This window comes from Hylobates moloch, unplaced genomic scaffold, assembly GCF_009828535.3.
Source record: "Hylobates moloch isolate HMO894 unplaced genomic scaffold, HMol_V3 SCAFFOLD_13, whole genome shotgun sequence".
Taxonomy (NCBI): domain Eukaryota; kingdom Metazoa; phylum Chordata; class Mammalia; order Primates; family Hylobatidae; genus Hylobates; species Hylobates moloch.
In genome coordinates, this window is record NW_026652288.1 from 1,832,080 (window position 1) to 1,853,548 (window position 21,469).

General features: G+C 43.3%; 1 protein-coding gene across 15 annotated transcripts in view; it reads right to left on the reverse strand.

Moving 5' to 3' along the window:
* MYT1L (myelin transcription factor 1 like) overlaps nucleotides 1–21,469 on the reverse strand; it is a 532,891-nt gene that overhangs the window by 353,255 nt on the left and 158,167 nt on the right. For all 15 annotated transcript variants that reach the window (XM_032172073.2, XM_058426326.1, XM_032172071.2 and 12 more), the window contains one exon: nucleotides 16,277–16,393. The gene's annotated coding sequence lies outside the window, so the exon portion shown is untranslated. The remainder of the gene's footprint in view (nucleotides 1–16,276; nucleotides 16,394–21,469) is intronic.

Below are 21,469 nucleotides of genomic sequence, written 5' to 3' on the forward strand. Positions count from 1 at the left end.
CCATTAATCCTGTAAAAATAACCTAAAATTTGGAATATCCCAGCTGGGAAGCTGTGCTAGGAGGAGGTTGAATTAGAGCTCATAGACTCAGGGACATTTACTTGTTTATCAGAAACCTATCTATATTCCAGTGACCTCTTATGCTTTTAGTTCCAACCTGAAGGCAAGGCTGCTGAGGAGTTATGTTCTTCTAGAAGCTGTGACTATATTAAACAATAACACAGGTTGCAGCCCCCAACAGGGGAGAGAACTGAGTGTGCAGTCTTAAAGTCAATGTAGCTGCCAGCTGCATCCTCAAATAGCAAGAGAGCACAACGCACTGATTGGCCAAATTATGTAAAATATGTTTACTAAATCTCAGCTTATTCCTTTCTCATAAGCAAATGTGAAAAAAGTCCAGTTTAAAAATTTAATGTAGATTAGAGGTTTATTGTGCTCAATTCATTGGTGCCATTAAAGTGTTCTTGCCCTTACCAGAGGAGGAGAAGGCTGACTTTCTGCTTTTTCATATCTATGCTTACGTTGGCAGAGGTGAAGGATGGAAGGAGGTAGCATTCTCTGCTGAACCTCAGACTACACTGTATCGGGGCAATGGCCTCCGGGGCCCCAGGGACACCTGACATCACAAGAGGGTCCCTCCCAGTGCTGAGCAAGAGCTGTCATCTTGGGAACAGAGCAAAGTGGCTGTTGGAGAGCCCTGTTGAAACAGCAGGATCATCGGGGAGGTCTCGAGGGAGACTGAGGAAAAACATACATGTTTTAATTGGACCTTGTCAAGGTTTCTTTAGAAAAAACTGTTTTTGTTTTCCATTTGTTTCCATCCGTTTGGGGGAAAATCTCAAGATTTCATTCAAGCCCGTTTAGGCACAACAGAGTTTTGACCATGTTACAATGGGTTCAGCAAAATAAGTGTCCTGCTGAAATGCTGATGATGTCACAGTCTGAATGGCATATTACTCATTTAGAAGCACAGAGTACATTTTTATAAAATAAAACAATCAAGCAGATCAGTGAAACTACTGTCTAAAATTGTAAGATTACTAGTTTTGTTTTTAAGTTTTATCTCAGCCTCTAAAATATAATGAAATCATATAATCTATGTGAAAGCACTGTAAAAATGGTATATATAGATATAAGGCACTATTATTATTCATAACTTTGCTTCATTAGTTTAACAATGACATATCAGGCACTTCATAATTTTACCAAGTACTTAAGCAAACTTAATATGTCCATGGACTAGACTTTTGTAAAATAACCATTTAATAAAAATTTCTTTATTATTCTGGAGATTTTCTGTCACTTTTAGGGGAAAGGCAGAGGTGGGAGGGAGCTGCCATTAGTTCAGGCTCAATGGTTACTATTTTACTTTCATTACAATTTTTACAAAGTACAGTGGCTTGTAGTATCTTTTTATCTTCGTTCTTGGCAATGTCAGAGGCCAGGGAGAAAGTCAGATGATGCATGTGCTGAGCATATGAGGAAAGGCAGGAGATGAAACACTGGGACATGCCTCCTGGGCCTTCCACTGGAGCAAAACTGCCATTGTTTCCCTTCCTATGCGTTCATTTGCTTCTTTTATAGAATATGCATGGTTTGCTTTGTTCTCATTTAATTTTAAAATAAAATGTCTGTTGCCATAGAAATATTTTTCTACACTGAGACTGCATCACACCAGCAGGTCTTTGGGCTTTTGGGTGCAGCAGTCAGCATCTCTCAAAGGGTTGATCCAGTCTTATGTCCCTGAATTTTCATAGCAGACAATGGATCCACAGAGCCAGACTCTGCGGAGGCCTCGCACCAGAGAGACCTCATATCTAGGTCAGGCTTCAGCTCTGCAGGGAGCTTCTCTCCTGGCTCCTTTCTCCATTCCTAGATCTCTTGCCCTTTCCAATATTTTCTTCAGCAACATTCCTTCTGGAGACTCCGTTTACCTTCCATATGGGTTGAAGCCTCATTTTGTCTCCCTTTGTCCACAATCACACAGCCTTGCAAGACAGGGGCCATGTGCAGACACACCGAGACCACACAGTGTTTGTAGCAAGTGAGTTCTGAAGCAATATCAGTTAGACTAACTTTATATATGCCTTGGCCCTCCCTAGGCAGATTTTATTTTAAAAGAAGAAGAAGGAAAAAAAACCCACTTCTGATTCCCTGCCATTGTTTCCTAGAAAAAAATCTGCAAGGAAAGGTTTGGCAGACTCCCGGGGAGCTGTGAAAGAGTGTGTTTGGCATGCAGTCACCTCAGCAGTAATTTGCATGTTCCAGGCTGTCATTCCTGGGCTGCGCCTGACAAGGCCTGCAGGGGCCTATCACAAATGTGCACCATGAGATCGCTCCTTTCTTCTTTGCGCTTAAGTGACTAAAAGCAGAAACCTTGAGCTGGGGTTGGTCACTGTCCTGAATCAAAATGCAATTCACATCAGCACATGACTCTTTATTCAGTCATAGCTGTGCTCCTCTCTCTCCTCCCACGGCATACACACACACACACACACACACACACACACACACGTGCATAGGTGGACATGGGTGCACACACTGCACATATGGATGCACATTCAAGTACACACACACACACACACATACTTGAAATTGGATATAAAGACCTTAATATCAACATGGAGGATTAGGCAAGCAGAAACAATGGTCTATGATGACACGTGTCTTTCACCGACAGGCAGACAGAGCAGGCAGACCCAGAGCCTCTGCTCCAAGGAAAGGGTGATGGGATGGGGGTAATGCTGGTATTTCCTGCTGAAGGGCTCCAGGGCCTGGTGCCATTTGCACCCTTACCTATAGGGCATTTTGTTGTGTATCTTGTCTCAGGATCGGTGTTACAGCACATATGCAGCACTTGTAGGAGAAGAAGTCTAACCTAACATCTAAAACACTCATTGCATCATGACAAGTTTCCATCTGCCCACATCTCACATCCACAATCCGCAGGTTGCTGTAGCAATCAGCTGGCACGGGGACATGTGAAGAGCCCCTGAGACTCCCAGAAAAATACTTGGTGAAGCAGGGGGCTGTCAGGGTGACGTTGACAGACCTGCTTTTCAGCCTGTGCTAAAAAGGAAGGGAGGTAGCATACTAGGCAATCCTTATTGAGTCCATATGGGAATCGCTGACTTGGAAATGGGGTCAAGGGTCCAGTATTCATGGTCTCTTCAGGGTCCTCAAAACTCTCAGGTGTCAACAGTGAATAGACCCTCCTCTACACTGCAAATGCATGTTTTAATTAGGTGCACAGATGTGCTTTAAATGGAGGTGAGAGATGCTCAAACCAAAAGCTCTGGAAACTCAATTAATTAACACACACCAGGTGTGGTGCGGGATCTCACCTGGCTTTCCTGCCCCACCCCCAGATGCTGGGGAGCACCTCGCTGCTGAGCGCGGGCTGCGTTCAGACCAGCACCCTCCTCACCCACAGGCCTGTGTTGAGATTGCCAACTAGGAGGTGGCCAATGCCAGCCTGGGAGCTGCCCTAGCGGGGGGGCGTGGATCCCCCTGGATGACCCTGGAGAATTAAAGATCTCTTCAAAGGACAGAAAGGCCATTAGACACTTCTGGCCATTAAAGCCCTTGGCAGCCTTCAGCCCAGTTAACCAAGCAGGTGACCTTGAAAAGCCTTGTGCTATTACCTTGTCTAGTACCTTTGCAGTAAATTGTTGATCACTTGCATTTCCTCTGGGGGGCTCTTCTGTTTGCTACTTTTTCTTTGTTCTCTCCTTACCCTCATAAACATGCAGCAGGCTGTGAGTGAATTCAAAAGCCCAAAGTGCTCAGATGCTGGGCTGGAGCTCCAGGTTGGACACCCCGCGATAGCACCCAGGTCTGTCACGTAACAGCTGTGTGGCCATGGGTGAGCGGCAACCCACGTCTCTCTGTGCCTCAGTTTCCTCATCTGCAGATGAGGATGATCATAGTATCAACCTCATGGGGTGTTGAGAAGTTTAACGAGGTAATACATGTGCCTCCCACATAGCACATGACAATCTTCAACACTCAATTCATGTTAGTTCTGACTTTCATCATCATGAGAAGCATCTGCACAAGAAAGACCATGTAGGCTTTGCAAACAAAAACAAAACCTCAGGAGATACCAAATGTTTGCTTCAGTACATGTCTGTTCACATTTTAGTGTTGGTATTTCTCATTGGAAGAGAAAAAATACTATTATTTGAAAAAGTGGTAAAGCAAGAAAAACATTTACTTTGATTTTTATATAATAGAAACCAAATGGTTGATGAGGGAATGTTTTCTGTAGAGAAGTCCTCTGAATAATAAATTAAGAATGATAGAGTATCATCTGCAACCTTGGATAAATGGTGAATCTAGGCCGTTGGCATCACTGGCTGCTAAAGCCATGAGGTGAGAGGGTTGAGAGGAGACTTCCTAATAGGTTGGTCAGGCTGACAACCTGGGCAACATGGGTCCCTGTCTGCCAACTGTAAGGCTACAAAATGGAAGGCAACCAGACACTGCATGCCACCTTCTCAAGAAGATGCCATAAGATCAAAGCTGCGGTGGCTTAGCTCTCTGCATTAACCACCAGTTTGCAGGAAACTCAGAGGTCAGAGAACATGTTAAATGGCACCAAAGAAGTGACCTCAGGAAAACACAGACTGAGGGACCCTCTGCCCAGCTTATTCAAGAAATAAGTCACAAGAGGTAAGGCAGGGAGGAGAAGGAAGGAAAGGCTATGTAGACCAAAGAAGAAGATTCAAAACACATGTCAGTAAGATGCCACTGTGGATCTTATTTAGATTCCAATTCAACAACAAACAAACTGGGCTGGGCATGGTGGCTCACACCTGTAATCCCAGCACTTTGGGAGGCCAAGTGGGTGGATCACTTGAGGTCAGGAGTTTGAGACCAGCCTGCCCAACATGGCGAAACTCCATCTCTACTAAAAAAAAATACAAAAATTAGCCGGGCATGGTGGCGCATTCTGTAGTCCCAGCTACTCGGGAGGCTGAGAATCGCTTGAACCTGGCAGGCAGAGTTGCAGTGAGATTGTGCCACTGCACTCCAGCCTGGGCAATGGAGTGAGACTCCATCTCAAACAAAACAAAACAAAAACCAAACTATATTAATACATTTGTGAGACCATATGGGAAATGTGAATCCTGCTTGGATATTTGATAACAAGACCTTTTTGTAAGGTTTGATGGGTGGTTATGTTTTTATAAAAAGAACTATTATTTTTAGGAATTTATGCTAAATTATTTCTAGCTAAAATTACACACTCACTTGGATTTGCTTCAGAGTGACCCGTGCCTGCACGAGGAAGAATGGTCGGGTATCAATGAAACAAGTGAGGCCACTCTGAGAGCTTGAAGATGTATATTTGGGGCTCAGCCCCACTTGTGCCTATGTTGAATCCTTCTATTGTAAAATGATAAAAAGTAAAAAATAATATAAAGAACTTGAAATGAGAAGGATGTGTCATTATATTTCCCAGGTCTCAGTTGACAAAATTAAATGAAGAAACAAAGACAAAAAACCTGGCTCCCTGGGTATGCGGCAATAGAGCAGGATGGTGCTGGGGATGCCAGCTCCCAGCAGCCTCAGAGGTGGACGCATCAGCTCAGTGAATGTGCTGCTGTCACTCTGGGCAGGAGCTCTGCATTAATGTGCATATGAATTTCTGGGGTATGTATTAAAATTTTTTATATCCAGGCCCTACACTAGAAATTTTGATACCCTAGGTCTCGAATGGAGATCAGAGCTCCAAGGAGAATGAAAAGCAAAGTTGGGGGTTCTAATGGAAGTGGTCCCAGAACCGTTCTTTGAACATTGGTTTAGGGCCAGGTGATTCTCCTGGTAGTTTCGGAAGCAGGCACACTTGGTGGCGTTTACGCTCAGGATAGACTCGCTTAGCCAACGTCCAATTTCACAGACCAGTGTTTCCGGTCAGAAGTCAGTCTGTGCATCTCTGCAGGAAACACAAATGAATTTGGACTCCAAACTCAGCTCAGACCAGCAAGCTCACCAGAGTCCTCCCTGAAGGCAGACCTCTGTGGGACGCCAGATGATATTAGGAACAGAACCAAGTTAGAACACAGGAAGTGGGTGGGTAGGTAGGGAATGGCGACAGTGCCTGCGGTCCACAGAGAAGGTCAGGTGGGAATGCAGGTGGTGCCTGGGGTCCACCAAGGGGTCGGGTGGGAATGCAGGTGGCGCCTGGGGTCCACAGAGAAAAGGGATCGGGTGGTAATACAGACAGTGCCCACGGTCCACAGAGAAGGAGTTTAGGCAGGAATGCAGGTGATACCCGTGGTCCACAGCAGCTGAGCCTTTGCTGACTCACCCCTTGGAGGGCAGCAGGGCTGAGGCTCTGCTCATATCCAGGTTGCCCCTCTTCCTGGGCACACAGGATGCCTGCACTTCCCAGTTTCCCAGGCAGGGGGTTGGGGTCTGGATCTGACTCTGACTAAGGGCACACTGTGGCCTGGCCCAAAGTGTCCTGCACGGTTTTCATGGCCCCGCTAATTTCTGGAAGACTCAGATTCCACAGGGCAGGGCCACACACTGAAGGGGTTGCCCAGCTGGCAGTAAGCTGTGACATGAGCAAGGAATAAACTTTTATCAGGGTTCTGCTTTCTGAGTTCATTTCTGAATTCACGTTTTAAACAGCCTAGTCTATTCCAACTAGTTCAGATCTTGGCCACATTTATAGGCGTCGGAAACGTTCTCTTGCACGTTTGCACTTCTACTTTTATCAGTGCTCACAGTAACTTGGCTTGCCACCCTGTGACCCCTTGATCTGTAACCCCGTGACCTTGGAAAGGTGGCAAAGAAATTTACTGCCCGCACTGATAAAAGTAGAAGTAGAGGCCTTCATTACCACCCCATTAGGTCTTCAATGGAGATCAGAGCTCCAGGTAGAATGTAGAAATAAGATCTTGGCTAAGTGGGTCTATCTGCAGAATAAACCCCACCAAGTGCACCTGCTTCTGAAACTACCAGCAGGACCACCTGACCCTAAATGAGTGTTGTTTAAAGAACAGTTCTGGGACCACCTCCATTAGAACCCCCAACCTTGCTTTTCTTTCTACATGGGGCTCTGATCTCCGTTTGAGACCTAAGGTGGGGGCCTTCATCACCACCCCGTTAGCTAAGATGCCATCTCTTATCCTACCTGCCTCGGTTATACTTATTTATATTTTCTGTAAGAGCAAATCATTAGCTGCAAATCTGTGACAAGGCATTTTGAAGACTTATCACTGAAATATAATTTATGTTGCCTGACAGTAGTTGCAATTAAGTAAGAAACAAAACAGGCCGGGCGCGGTGGCTCACACCTGTAATCCCAGCACTTTGGGAGGCCGAGGCGGGTGGATCATGAGGTCAAGAGATTGAGACCATCCTGGCTAACATGGTGAAACCCCGTCTCTACTAAAAATACAAAAAAAAAAAAAATTAGCCAGGCATGGTGGCAGGCGCCTGCAGTCCCAGCTACTCAGGAGGCTGAGGCAGGAGAATGGCGTGAACCCAGAAGGCGGAGCTTGCAGTGAGCCGAGACCAAGATAGCACCACCGCACTCCAGCCTGGGCGACAGAGAGAGACTCCGTCTCAAAAAAAAAAAGAAAAGAAACAAAACAACACAAACAAAAGGACTTCAACCTCCTATGCTGTCATAAATTCTGAATGGATTCTTGGCCTCAACACGCCCAGGAAATTGTTAGTGGTCCATGACAAAGATGAAATAGGACCAGGTGTAAATTTTATGTCTATCAGAAAACAGCAACGTTCTTGCTTCTCTTTTTCATTGAGAGAAATAATTTTTTTCCTCATAATTCTTATTCATTCATGTTTCATGTAGTGAAAAATGACCTCAATATCATCCCCTACAGCAATACACATATTTTTATAATTTAAAAGAATACATATAATTTATATAAATTTAATTTCTTATGGATATTAAACAGAAATAGTGTACGTAATTTAGTTCTTTTTAATGAACTTGGCTAATTCAGATTATTTGATTGTGGTGATGCAGCAAAGCTGTTGGAGTGTTTAAGGTCATATAGGTGAATAGGCGTTTGTTTTTTGTTTTTCATTGTGTTTTTTCCTTATGTCCATATTATTTGTCTTCTGCACCCTCTTCCTCTTTCCCTTTCTTCATTTCTTCCTTCCTGTGGTTTTACTTTTTTAGGTCTTTTAAGTATTCCCTTGGAACTTATCATTTCCTGCTGCCATTTGTGCTTCATTTTGTTTTTATCTAACGCCTGTTTTATGAATCCTGTTTGGATGAGGGTGGCTTGCACGGCTATGAACAAAACATGTGGGGATCACGACATCTCTTTGCCGCTTCATCAGTGTGGGTCCGAGCTGTCCGAGTTTCCTAAACACCTGACTTCCGAGCCACTGAGGTGTCAACACTGGCTCTTATTTTTTGGTTACTTTTCAACACCTAGCACAATGCCTCACATAGACTAGCCACCCCAGATTGTCGGTTGACCAACTATCCTTTTTATTTTCTGTGTGGGAATGAATGAGAAGAAACACCATCTGCATAAACTTGTGACATTCTGCAACATGCTTTCAGGGCATGTGAAAGAAAGACATGTGCTGTCAATAGACGATAGACATGGTTTTCAGAAGCACACACACGCCATTGCTCAAAGACAGAGCTTGCCTTTAGCCCTTGCTTTTAGGACTGCATTCCATGTACACAAGTTTCCAAACACAGTGTCCTGCTAGAACAGTTTATTTTCATGAATCGGACACAGAACACGTAAATGCCCTGTGGCAGAAGGAAAGAAGGGCACTCAAAGTTCACCTGCAGCTTCACCAATAAACACTTTGGCTTAGAAAACTCTCTGTTTGGCGGGGCTCGTTCCTCCTAATCTGTAAGTAAGGGGCAGTCAAGGCCTGCCAGCTGCTTTCCCAGATGAGTCTCTGCTGGAAGGGGGACCTGCACCGGCTCTCCAGGGGCACCAGAAGTGGAGCTCGCAGGCCTCCCCAGCCAAAGACAATTAGTCTTTCCTTAAGTTGGAAAGGAGATTTCGAGTTCTATGATCTACCTCTGACAGTTTAAAGTATGTCTCTAAGGAAATGGATGCAGTAAGGTTACTTTGTAACTTTATCCATATTAGACACCAAGTACGGGTGGGGTACACGAACCAATCACACACACACACATGCACACACACGCACATACACATGCACATACACACACACATGCACACAGGTGACCACAGACATCCACACGCCACACACACATTTTCCTGAACCTCACAGACATTGTGGCAAGCTCACACCTAAATATGTCAACATTTATCTTCTAAGAAAAAAACACATTCTCTCACATTAGCAATGTGTAATTTCAACAGAAAAGGAAGTTAATATTATTTAAATCATAAAATATACAGAATATTGGGAATATTCACATTTCCCCAACTGTCCATATGTCATTTATAGCTGTTTTAATGTATAAAACATAACTAGGATATATAAAAGGAAAATAAAGTTTTCCTTTATTATTCTAAAGAATTTCTTCCGCAATTGCTGCTGTTTTCTCACGTTATCACATAGCTGTTTCTTGAACGTTGTATTCAAAAATACTTTTTAAAAATAATTTTGAGATTCTGACCTTTATTATTGAAGAAGCAAATAAGTAATAATAAAATCTTTTATTTTTCTACTTTGTAAAGCAAGTTTTAAAGTAGAAAATTTTAGAAAGAAGAGCATGCATGAAATATTACGAGAGCTATGGGGAAAACTAAAGTTATTAAAAGGTAATTGTGTTTATTAGGCATACATTGTTAACTAGAAAATCTGACAGGAGAATTTCTCCCTCTTCTTGTATTTATTTCCTTTCTCGTCTCCTTATTTCCTTTCTTAATTATCTAGCCTGCCTCCCTCTTTTCCTCCTTCCCTCTCTCTCTTCCTCCCTCCCACCGTTATAAACTCATGAACCGGCAAGGCTGTTTTGTCTACAGGTCACTCAGGTAAGTCCTCATTAGACAGGAAGCCCTCTTCAAACACTCTCCTATGGCCTTCCTCCCAGCCTCCACCACCATCGTTGCCATTTTGTTTATCTACTCCTGTCACTTAGCTCTGATCCCAAACATTTAGATTGATACATCTCTATATTAGCCATAAATATTGAATAAGACTCCACAAGCATAACTGTGTATGATAATGAGGGGAAAAGGGGTGGCAATGCATGGGTTTCAGAGTCAGAATTGAAATCCACAGCTGTTATTCTCTGGCTGCGACCTTGGTCAAGTCATTTAAGCTATGGATCCTCAGTTTCCTTATTTGTAAAACTGCATGAATAATCCCTTTCTACATAAAACAAAGGGCCGGTGAGGATACATTAGACGGGTTATGAGAAAGTACTCTTTCACGTTTCTTTTAAATTTTATGTTTTGAATATGAGATACATTTACATCATTCAAAAATAAAGAAACAAATTAATAAATGAATGAACAAGAACAATGAAAACATTTCCCCCTCAACCTGCCTTTTCCTTTAGTAACCCCCACATACAAACTTTTTTTAGTTTTTTTGTCTATCCTAGATTTTTTATGCAAATACATATGTGTATGTGAATCATAGTTTTGCTTCTCTTCTGCATCCTGCTTTTTTCTTTAACAAAATGTTCTTAAAATCTTTCTGCATCGGTTCAGGGTGCGTCTTCATTTTCCACATAGCTGCATAGTAAGTGAAGACACTTTGATTGAATAGCATAAAGCATAACACAGATGTAAATTGGTCACTTCCGCCTCCGTCTTTTATGGCGAGGCAAGTGTGTCTTGGGTTCTTTATGAATAATAATGAGGGTAACCAGGGTTTAAAGGGCTGGTGCTTCTTGCCAGCCACTGCACTGCAGGTTTTACAGGCATTAGTGTGTGTAATCCTCAATGACCCTGTGACATGGGAAACACTCTCACTGTTTTACAGATGAAACCCCCAGGTTTTGAGGGGTGAGTGTAGAATTTGTGTATATTTTCCAAGCTGAACCGTGAAGCCTTTTCGCTCTTCTCCCCTGTTGGGCGCGATGATGTCTGAATCCCACCTTGATCTGCACAGCATTGCTGCACTGTTAAGCCCATCACACACACCTTCACCTTCTTCAAACCAAATACCCCTGTCTTCCTGGAGACCCTCAACAACTTCTCCTGGGCTCTGTCAACAGCCGCCTGTCCTCCAGGCACTGGCGTTAGCTCCTCCAATCCACACTTCACACTGGGATATCAAACCCTGTCTCCTCTTTGCTTAAACTCACCCATGGTCTCTCACCATCTACAGAGCTCAACATAAACTCACCATGCCCACTCTGCCTTCCCTCCCACTTCCCACTCCCAAACCTCTGGCCTTTCCCGATGCTGGTACCACGTCTGAACTGTGCTTATCTAAGTCAGAAGGCATCCTTGGACCCAGCCTGGGAGGTAACTCTCCGGCCCTCCGTGCCTTCTGCAGGAACACTCAGATTCTCCCCTTTGGGGTGGCTTCATCCTGACTTTGCAGCTCCGTCTCCAGGTGTTCTCTTGTTGTGGTTGTTGTTATACCCTCACCCTTATTAAATGGCTCAACAAGAACAGCTTTTCTGCAGAATTCTGTGATTCCATTTCTATATAACATCTGGCATGTAGTAGCTGACTCAAACATATGTTATATAAATTTTTTGTGTGTATAGATGGGGCATTTCAAATAATTCACTTAACAATGCATTTTACTTTTTAAAAAACAGGCATTTACTTCATTTAGATATGTGTTAAATTTTATCCCTTCACTTGCACCTACAAACAACCACAAATGAGAAACTCAAAAACACAGGTGACTTCACATCGGTGGGATCAGAGCGTGTAGACCTATGAGGCACATGTAGATCTCTGAGTAACTTTGCAGAACGGTGTGGGCTCAACACGAGGAGGAAGCATGGGCATCCAGAGGCTCCAGGTCGGAGGGGCGTGCAGTAAAAAAGATGGAAGGTCGCGTGATAAGGGCGTGCACTGTATTTCATTTAAAAGAATACGACATGTGCACGCTAGGAAGCCAAGTGCCAAGTCATAGCTGAACATAAAAAGTAGTTTTTTCTGCTACTTTTGACCTTCAATTAAAAGCACTTGTTAGGTGTGTTGGGGTGCATATGGAAAGTTCTGGATCTTACTTTCACACTTCATACACTTACTGCAGGTCCTTGCACATCAGCTCTTTCTAAATTGTGAGCAAATGAAAACAAGGCATTACACAGGAAGGTAACGGACTCATCCATTGCTAAGACTGATATTTTCTGGGTGCCTACACAATAGACATAGCAAACGATGTGCTGAGAGCTGGGTACACAAATAAGCCACGCTCCGCCTTCAGGGCCCCAAGCTCTCTGAATGCTTCAGGTGACCCTGAAGTGCTTTGGATAAAAGATGCTGACATGGAGAGTGGTCAGCCCTGAGCGTGTTTTACTCCAAATCCAGAATCAGTGTTCTGGGTTGTTTGTGCTTCTGCTACCTGAGAGCAATTCTCCTTTTTCCAAGGGTTTTTACTTCCAAGAAATAATGGAGGCCAGACCCACCTCAAACCTTTCTAACGCTCAGCCCCAAGGCCCTAGAGCCGGGTGATGCAGTTGGTGGTCTTCATTGGGGAGCTGCCATCTGGAGGGGAACCGGGTACTTCTGTCCACTTCTCATTTCAAAAACAATACAGCTCTGGGAAATTCTAAAACATCTTCTGTGTTTCGAGGACTAAATTTAGTGTTTTAGACACTTATAACATGTAATCCTTGTAACGGTTCTATTAAGAAGCAATTATTATGGCCGTTTTACTGATGGGGAAACTGAAACTCAGGTTCAAGGAGACAAGTAACTTCTCTGCAGATGATGGGGTAGAATTAGGATTTGTTCTCCAGTCTGACATCGTATAACTTTCTAGGAAATTTCTGCTGGACACTGAACTACTTACGGGAACAGCAGACCTTTCCTCTCTCAGCTCCTTGGGCAGTGTGGTAGGAGCATACTCTGCAGGTTGTGTTTCTGCTGTTTCTCTCTCAATCACCTCTTTTGGCTTATTCTGTAATAATGTATTACCATGTAGAATACTACCTTAAAGATACATAGATTCTACCAAGTCATCTCAGCTGAAAATGTCAACTAATACGCTGTGTTTTGGCTAAATCACGTATGATACAGATTCACATGCCAAATAAGATTTTTTAAAGTCTGAGGCAAACATAAGGAGGCTTTAAAAATATCTATGGCATCGTTAAGGTCTTTTTCAACATTAACCTTTTTATCAAGCTGGTGGCACACAGTCCCCTGCAACCGGAAATCGTTCTCTTTTGTGTTTGGTATTTTATTCTCCATGTTCGCTGTTTTTTTAAATTCATATGTTTATGTTTTTGTTTTGTAGTTGCAGAGGATGTGGGAAAACAGGCCGAATGGAATCCCACCCCACCCAGTGGTGTGGTCTGGTCCTGTCGAGTGGCCACGCCCAGCTCTGCCCCACGGACTGCTGACCGGCATCCCTCACCCTTCCGGGAAGATGTTTTCTTTTGGCATATGTGCGGTTTTATGGACAGAACTCCCTCTGTATCCAGGCGTGGAAACACCCCTTCCAGTTGGATTTAGTTTGGTTTCACATCCCACACAGTTTTCAGGATATTTCTAGTCAGACAGGGTGATATAGGCATAAACGCACTAGAAACATTTTCTCTGCTTGAAATCCTTTGAGTCTCTTGAATTCTGCTGTGATTTTCACAGAGGTGACAACCTTGCTCTCTTCATCCTTCTTTCGGACTTTGTGGAAGCTTCTGCTAGCTCCACCCTGGGTACCACGCTCATGTATCAGCAAAGGGCTTGCCTGGGAGCAGCACATCTGTGGACAGTAACTTTAGACTGTCATGCGAGTTTGCAAGGGTCTGCTTACCCAGGGAGGAGTCAGTGACCATCTCTCTTCCAAAACTGACTGGCTATTTCAGAACTGTGATCTTAAGTCTTCACCATAGGTTGACAAACTCAGGCCCACAGGCCAAATCTGTTCTCTACTGATGCTGTAAATAAAGTTTTATTGTCAGGTGGCCATGCCATTTGCTCGCTGTTGCCTGTGGCTCATTTCAGACAGCGGTGGCAGTGGTGAGCAGTTGTACAGAGACCACTCCCTCCACAAAGTCTAAAATAATATCTGGCTCTACAAAACAATGTTGGCCCACCAGGTCTATGTAACACGATGATTTACAAATTGCCATTTTATAGCTTATTATGTGAAGAGTTATTCTCATTAATAATGCTAAATCTATTTATTTCTATGTACTGTTTTACATATATCTCATTCTATCACCCACTTACTAAAGTACTTATGACATACATGGAGAAAACAGATATTGACCATCCCCTGAGAGTCAAATATTAATCTTTAAAAAATGAGAACATGGATAACAAATCCCAGAAATCAGAGGCTCTATATCCGCATCCTTCACAGTGTGTGGCTGTCATGGTGACCTTTACGCATCGTTACCATAGCCCTGAAGGTGAGAAATGATTGGTGAGGACTGATGAGGACTGAATGAAGAGAGTGACGACTGAGTGGAAAGATCGACGTGAAATGCAAGCATTGGTTGTGCGACTGCTCTTATTATTATCTAATTGGATCTGGAGGCCCCTGGAGACCTTTGGGTGACAAGCTTGTCTTACACCCAGAAAGGTCTGCTTACCCGGGGCCTGGCTGGAGGGATCCCGGCAGACATTTCACCAAGGATGGTAGCCTCCAGGGCAAAGCAGGACAGGATTTTGGCTGCTAGAACCTCTAGATCTCTTTTTTCCCCTACCCAAGTCCAACTTGCTCTCCCACTCTGAAAATGGACACCTCTCAAAATCAAAGGTGATGCCTCAGCTGAGAACGCTACTGAAAGACAAGTATAAACACGGATGTTGCTTGCAAAACCAGCTTACTCTTTCTCCTTGTTGTTTCATTTAATTCTGGGTGAGATTTGTATTTGAATGCTTTATATCAAACTACATTGAGCATCCTTATTTAAATGTGAACATCTAACTCAATGCCAGAATGCCAATTCAATAAAGCCACATGTAAATATTACACCCTTATATAATATTTCATTAAACGTCCTTAACTTATGACTAAAATTCAATGAGATGAGATAAAACAAGACAGCTTGGATGTATGAAACACCTACAGTCCAGAAACTTCAACTGCTTCTGAAGCCAAGTATGCATGAACACTCAATGTGAATAGGTTCTTTCGTTTTTTCTTGTTGTTATTGTTGTTGTTTTAACCTCGGGGAAATGTACGATTAAACATAATGCCTTCCCCAAACTGAACCAATGAGTGCAGTGAGTTTCTTTAGGGAAAATGAATAGGGTATAGACGAGAAAATAATTAGAACAACTGTGACCTATTACAGCAGTTCATAAAGCTCTCAAAGCTTGCAGCACCCACAAGCTTGCAGCATATGGAAGACAATCCCAGCCTCTAATTTCTGTGCAGTGGTAAGTAGTTCTATTATCAGACAGGCAAATGGGGCGGTCGGCAGACAAATAAATCACGATTGCACAGTGAACCTTAAAATGCACGCCACAGCTTTCCTTATAGAGCATGCTGAGAAACTGCCATTTTTACCAGAATTTTCTTCTGCTCTTCATCAGAGTAACATATATAAAAGTACTTCTAAACGTGAGTATTGAGAAGATAATAGCAGAGTTCCCATTCCGTTCACTCGTTCAGAACCAGAGACTTTGCAGGATCTGAGATTTGGGCTATATTTCAGTCTTGTCGACCTCCAGCCCTAAAAATATGTGCTGCCAGGCAGCAGCCACTGGGTATGCACCAGTCTCATCCCTCCCCAGTCCTCCAAATCGGACCCCACATGCTTTACTAACCAGTTCCTTCTGCTGCAAGTGTAGATTCTGTGTGCAGTGATTCTACATGAGCCATTTCCACGTGAGGGTCATGGGCACCATTCCCTCCCCACTGGCCACCCCGAGGCATCCTCTCAGCACCCACAAGGAGGCTCACATCATTCCTGCCCTATATAACTTCAGCAGTGAGAATAGCTATGCCTCATCTAATTTAACTGCAAAGGGCTCTTTTTGGCATGAACTGTCTCTTTGGAGAGGATGTGCAATGCAACTTTTAACTGCCTCCCGGAAGGCATGAAGCACCAGGAGGCTAAGATGAAAGTATTTACTTAAAGCAGCAAATGGGACAAGCACCAGAGGAGGGGCTGCCTGCAGCAATCCTGGGAGCCCTGTGCTGGGCAGGGGCACCTGCACTCTGTCGCCAGGAGCCCCGTGCTGGGCAGAGGTACCTGCACTGTTGCCACGCTGGGTGGGTGATCTCGGGACCTGATAGTCTTCTGCCGTCGACCAGGGTTTGAAGATGCTCACTGGATAGGAATTCACCAATTCTTCTCTGAGTTCATTTTCTAAAGGATAGAGCGACAACACAAAATACCTTAAGTAAGAGAAGGGAGGAGGGCATAAGGAGGGTTTGTTCCCCTGCGCTGTGACACTCACGACAGCTACGTTTCAAGATAGGTAACTGCACCTTGAGAAGGTGTGTAAATAATTTTACTCAGAAACCTTGTTACAAACTCTAATAATGGCTAACTAGAAGTACTTTTTAAGCATTTAGTTAATTTACTTTGAAACCTAAGATATTGAGGAGTTTTAAATACATGTCCTAGGTTTGAAGGTAAAACCAAATGCACTTAATATTTAGGTTGAGCCATTACTGGCCCATTTCTCAGATGATTGCTTCTTTAACACTTTGATGTAATTAGAAAACAATTTAATAAGGGAGAAATATTTTGTATGTTTATTTTTTGGAAATAATAGAATTTTATTCATAAGAAAATATAGTTTGCTGATGACAAGGCCACTTCCAAATGTCAGCTCAATTTTATCTTACTATAACAACAACAAAATAAATTACCTTCATTAATGGAAATGTAGAAATTATTAACTTTCTATCATGTTTTTCTGCAATGTTACCTCGGTATTAAAAAACATTGACTGTTTTAATTTGAAGAAGAAATATCCATATTATTTCAAAGTCTATCAAAGAGAGAATTTATTTTGTTAAACAAAATGATGAGCCAGAAAATCAGAAAGTGAGAGGGTGATGCCTCAGTTAGGGAAGCCATTGTTTCTGGTGCAAACCTCCTAATTCCAAGAGGCTCATTAAAGTGCGTCTATGGCAATAACAGACAAGTGTTAATGGGCCTCAGTGAAGTGTGTCAGGAGAACGAAGAGACCCTGAGGGGCTCCCCATGCTGTTTATGAGCAGCTAGATGCAGCAGCATTACCATAAATCCTCTAACAGATACTGTACTTCCCGCCTGTAATAAGATGATAGCCAGGGTGCTTAGCAAGTGGAACTTGAAATAAGATAACACAAGATTTCCTAGGAAACACAAAGGCAGCTGATAAAATGCAACCATAACAATTATTATTATTTCCCCTAATAAGAATTTACTAAAACAAACACATAAAGAACAAAATAATGCCAAAATAGATACATGGAGCTAGAGAGGATTCAAAATTACCCTGAAAAATCAAAGGTTCAAAATTTGAATGAGAGTTAGTGTATTCGTTTTGTTACAAAGTCTACAGGTATCAATTTGGAGTTATCTTGTAACATTTAAAAATATATACTTAGCTTTTAATACAAATTATAATTTGAGGTTTTATTTATAGCAGTGCACAGCTATCTACACTGGAAAATCTCTGATAACAATGGTGTGTTTTATGGCTTTTTCTCAACACCCACATAGTATAAATGGAAGGAATTCTTGCAGTTTCTTCCTCAGGCAAATGCCCCTGAAACATTTTTGCACCAGACACACCACCTTGAAATCATCTACAAAGATTCAGGAGCATTCACCCCGGACAAACAATGGCTTCTTTTACCTCAGGTTTGCACTCTGATCATTAATGCTCAGGATTCAGACCCACATCCTTATGAGACAGAGACAGACGTGACGGCACATGTGGAGATTCCCTCCCGGACAACAAAGTTTGATGAGGATGAATGTGCGCTTAATGGATACTCACTGTGACGTAGCCTCTTTTATTTTGACCTTTTGAACCGGGTCCCTACTTCCTCAATCAGATTATACTAAGACAGCTAGCATATAAACTTGACATTATTAATACTGACATAATATTATGATTTAAAAATATAACTATTCTTTTCATCAAATGTTATTGATTGTACGGACTGTCATTATTGCTGGGTTAGCAAGACCCATCTCAGCCAATCTTGGCGTGAACATTTATTGAGTGAATAAATCTCTCTGAAGTTCAGGTTCTGTATCTGACAATAGCAGGGCTAGGCTAAAAGTTTAAATATGTTTTTTAGCACCAAATGCTTTAAGCAAGAATCCCACTGCTGTGGCACTTGATATGAATCCCCAGGCAGCAAGTGAGCCACGAGTAGAGAAGTGTGGTGCTCTCCTTGTGGGGCTCACTCAGACCTCCTTTCTACGTGTGTTGTATGTTGAGTGTGAATTCGTAGCTTTGAGTCTTGGCTCAGTGGTTTTGGGAATTACCATGCAAATGTCCTCTCTGAGAAGGGCCTCCACCATGGGGCACTGCTGAAGGAAGGAAGAACCAAGCCCGTCTTCCTCCACCCTCTCTTGCCAGGGCAGTGTCCACCACTCCTGTGGGACACAGATGGAAAGAAGCCAGCTCCTGGTGACTTTTCCTGGAGGTATCAGCACCTGAGGCGTGCACATTCATTCCTCCCATCATTACTTTTCTAAGATTTCTTGTCAAGAAGACCTTTTGTTTAATTAAGTGTTGCTGAAATGGCAGTGCCTGTGCCTGTCTAGTAACCTGAATCACACCTGCAGGATTAGCTACTAGTGGAAATGGGTCACGCTCTTTGTTTTTCACCCTAAAAGCTCTGTGTGAGATTGGTTAAAAGATGAGAGCTACACATTGATAGTGCATCTTTCTCAGACGTATAACACTCAACAGCAAGAACCAGACAAATGCCTGACAAAAGCCCACCTCAGACACCACCGTAAGGAGAAGGCGAAACCATCTCCTGTGAACTGAGTTTCAGAGGAGCCTCTTCAAGGCAAGGACGCCCAAGCCTGGTTTTACATACTTTCCTGGACCCTTGCCTCGATACTGTCTGAACAGGAAAACTGCTTTAAGAAGGTTTTCTGTGTCCTTCAGCAATCAAATTTGGGATCCATAATGGCTGGAGAGGACAGCACATCATAGCAGCGGGGCTGGAGGGCAGTCCTGGCTGCCTGTCCCCATTGTGATTGGCAGGTGCATCTCCAGCTCTTCCACCTGTTTCTGTAGCTCATCTCTACCGACTAACAGCCATAGGATCTCCTTGCTCGGGGCTGGGTTGAGACGAATAAGCTGCCTGTACTATGGAGTACATAGCAGGTTCTCCATTAGCCTTTCCTGGCTGAATAAGGAGCTTGTTTCCTTTGTACCAAGTTAAATGGATTTCAGTTAGCTCACTGCGTTGCTCACAGCCTTTGCGTTAGGATGTGCTCATGAGACAGTCACTCAGCTTCTAGTTGGAGATGAGATTTAGGATATGTCCACTTTCAGTTTTTCAGAGAAAAGAAAGAAATGGTCATTTTCGGAAGATAATGATGACCATATAGACAAGGAAAAAGAAATATATAATCAAATAATTAAATAAATGGGGGACATCTTAAAAAGAAAAAGTAGGAAATCAGGAAAAGAATGTACAGCCAGTTTTAAAATCACACTTCTCGTTTTTAAACACTCATATGCCCCTTGCTTTAAGTCTAGGTCAGTTACGTATTTGTGGGCTGGCTTCAATTATTTGGAATATTGGAATGTATTTTTGGCAACTAAAAAGTTTCGGGTCTACCTCCCATACATGGACATTCCCATCTCAGTTTTTGCCGTAGATCACCTGTGCAATATCAATATTTAGGACATAACTTTTTTTTTTTTTTTTTGAGGTGGAGTTTTGCTCTTGTCACCCAGGCTGGAGTGCAGTGGCACGATCCTGGCTCACTTCAACCTCCACCTCCTGTGTTCAAGTGATTCTCCTGCTTCAACCTCCCTAGTAGCTGAGATTACAGGTGCTCACCCCCACACCCAGCTAATTTTTGTAGTTCTAGTAGAGACGGGGTTTCACTGTGTTGGCCAGGCTGGTCTCAAACTCCTGACTTTAAGTGATCTGCCTGCCTAGGTTGGGATTCCAGGCATGAATCACCATGGCCTGGCATAGAATATAACCTTAATCTCAACTTCTAAGTAAGAGACCACTGATTTCAACACATCAACTAACCACATAAAAGGACACCAGCAAATGCAATTTGTAACCTGGAAGTATGTATAGATAAAGACATCTTACAAATAATCTATCCTCCAGTTTACTAGCTATTCTTAGACATGTACCAAAAGCCACAATTGCATTGTTTCACAAAACTAACACTGAAGTGGAAACAGGTTTGTTTCCCACTGTGGCTTAGAGAGGGCCGGTAGCACTCCCACTGCCGAGGAAGGGGATGAGAGCCTTCCCCGTCTGCTGTGTAGCGGAGACGATGTCGTCAACAGGACTCTCACACAGGTTTGCGTGGATGTAAATGGAACAACCTTGTTGTGTCGGGAATTTGGCAGTGTGAATGAAAATTTTAAATGTGGATATGCTAGCCTGACAATTCCAGTTCCTGGTATCTACCAAATATATATTTAGTCACACATATGCATAGATACCTGCATAAAATGTTTCAATGCAATATTGTGTATAATCACAACTCTTCAGTGATAGAATGGTTAGATTATTTGTGGTAAATAAGCAATCTAAGACTGGCCTATAAGCACTGACAAGGCAGAATCCGCAAGATGTGTAGCAAAGTGATTAGAGGATGGTACAGGGAAGCATGCACAGTGTAACCTGTTCACATACAACAAACTAGAACCTAGGGTGTATTCGTCTGTTCTCACACTGCTAGAAAGAACTGCCTGAGACTCGGCAACTTACAAAGTAAAGAGGTTTAAATCACTCACAGTTCCACATGGCCGGGAAGGCCTCAGGAAACTTACAATCATGGCACAGGTGAAGCAGGCACATGGTACATGGTGGCAGGTGAAAGACAGAATTTGAGAGAATCCAGGGAAAACTGCCTTATAAAACCATCAGATCGGAGGGTGGAGCCAAGATGGCCGAATAGGAACAGCTCCGGTCTCCAGCTCCCAGCCCCAGCGACACAGAAGACGGATGATTTCTGCATTTCTGCTTGAGGTACCGGTTTCATCTCACTAGGGAGTGCCTAACAGTGGGTGCAGGACAGTCGGTGAAGCGCACTGTGCGCGAGCCGAAGCAGGGCGAGGCATTGCCTCACTCGGGAAGCGCAAGGGGTCAGGGAGTTCCCTTTCCTAGTCAAAGAAAGGGGAAACAGACGGCACCTGGAATATTGGGTCAGTCCCACCCCAATACTGCGCTTTTCCAACGGGCCTGGAAAACGGCACACTAGGAGATTGTGTCCCGCACC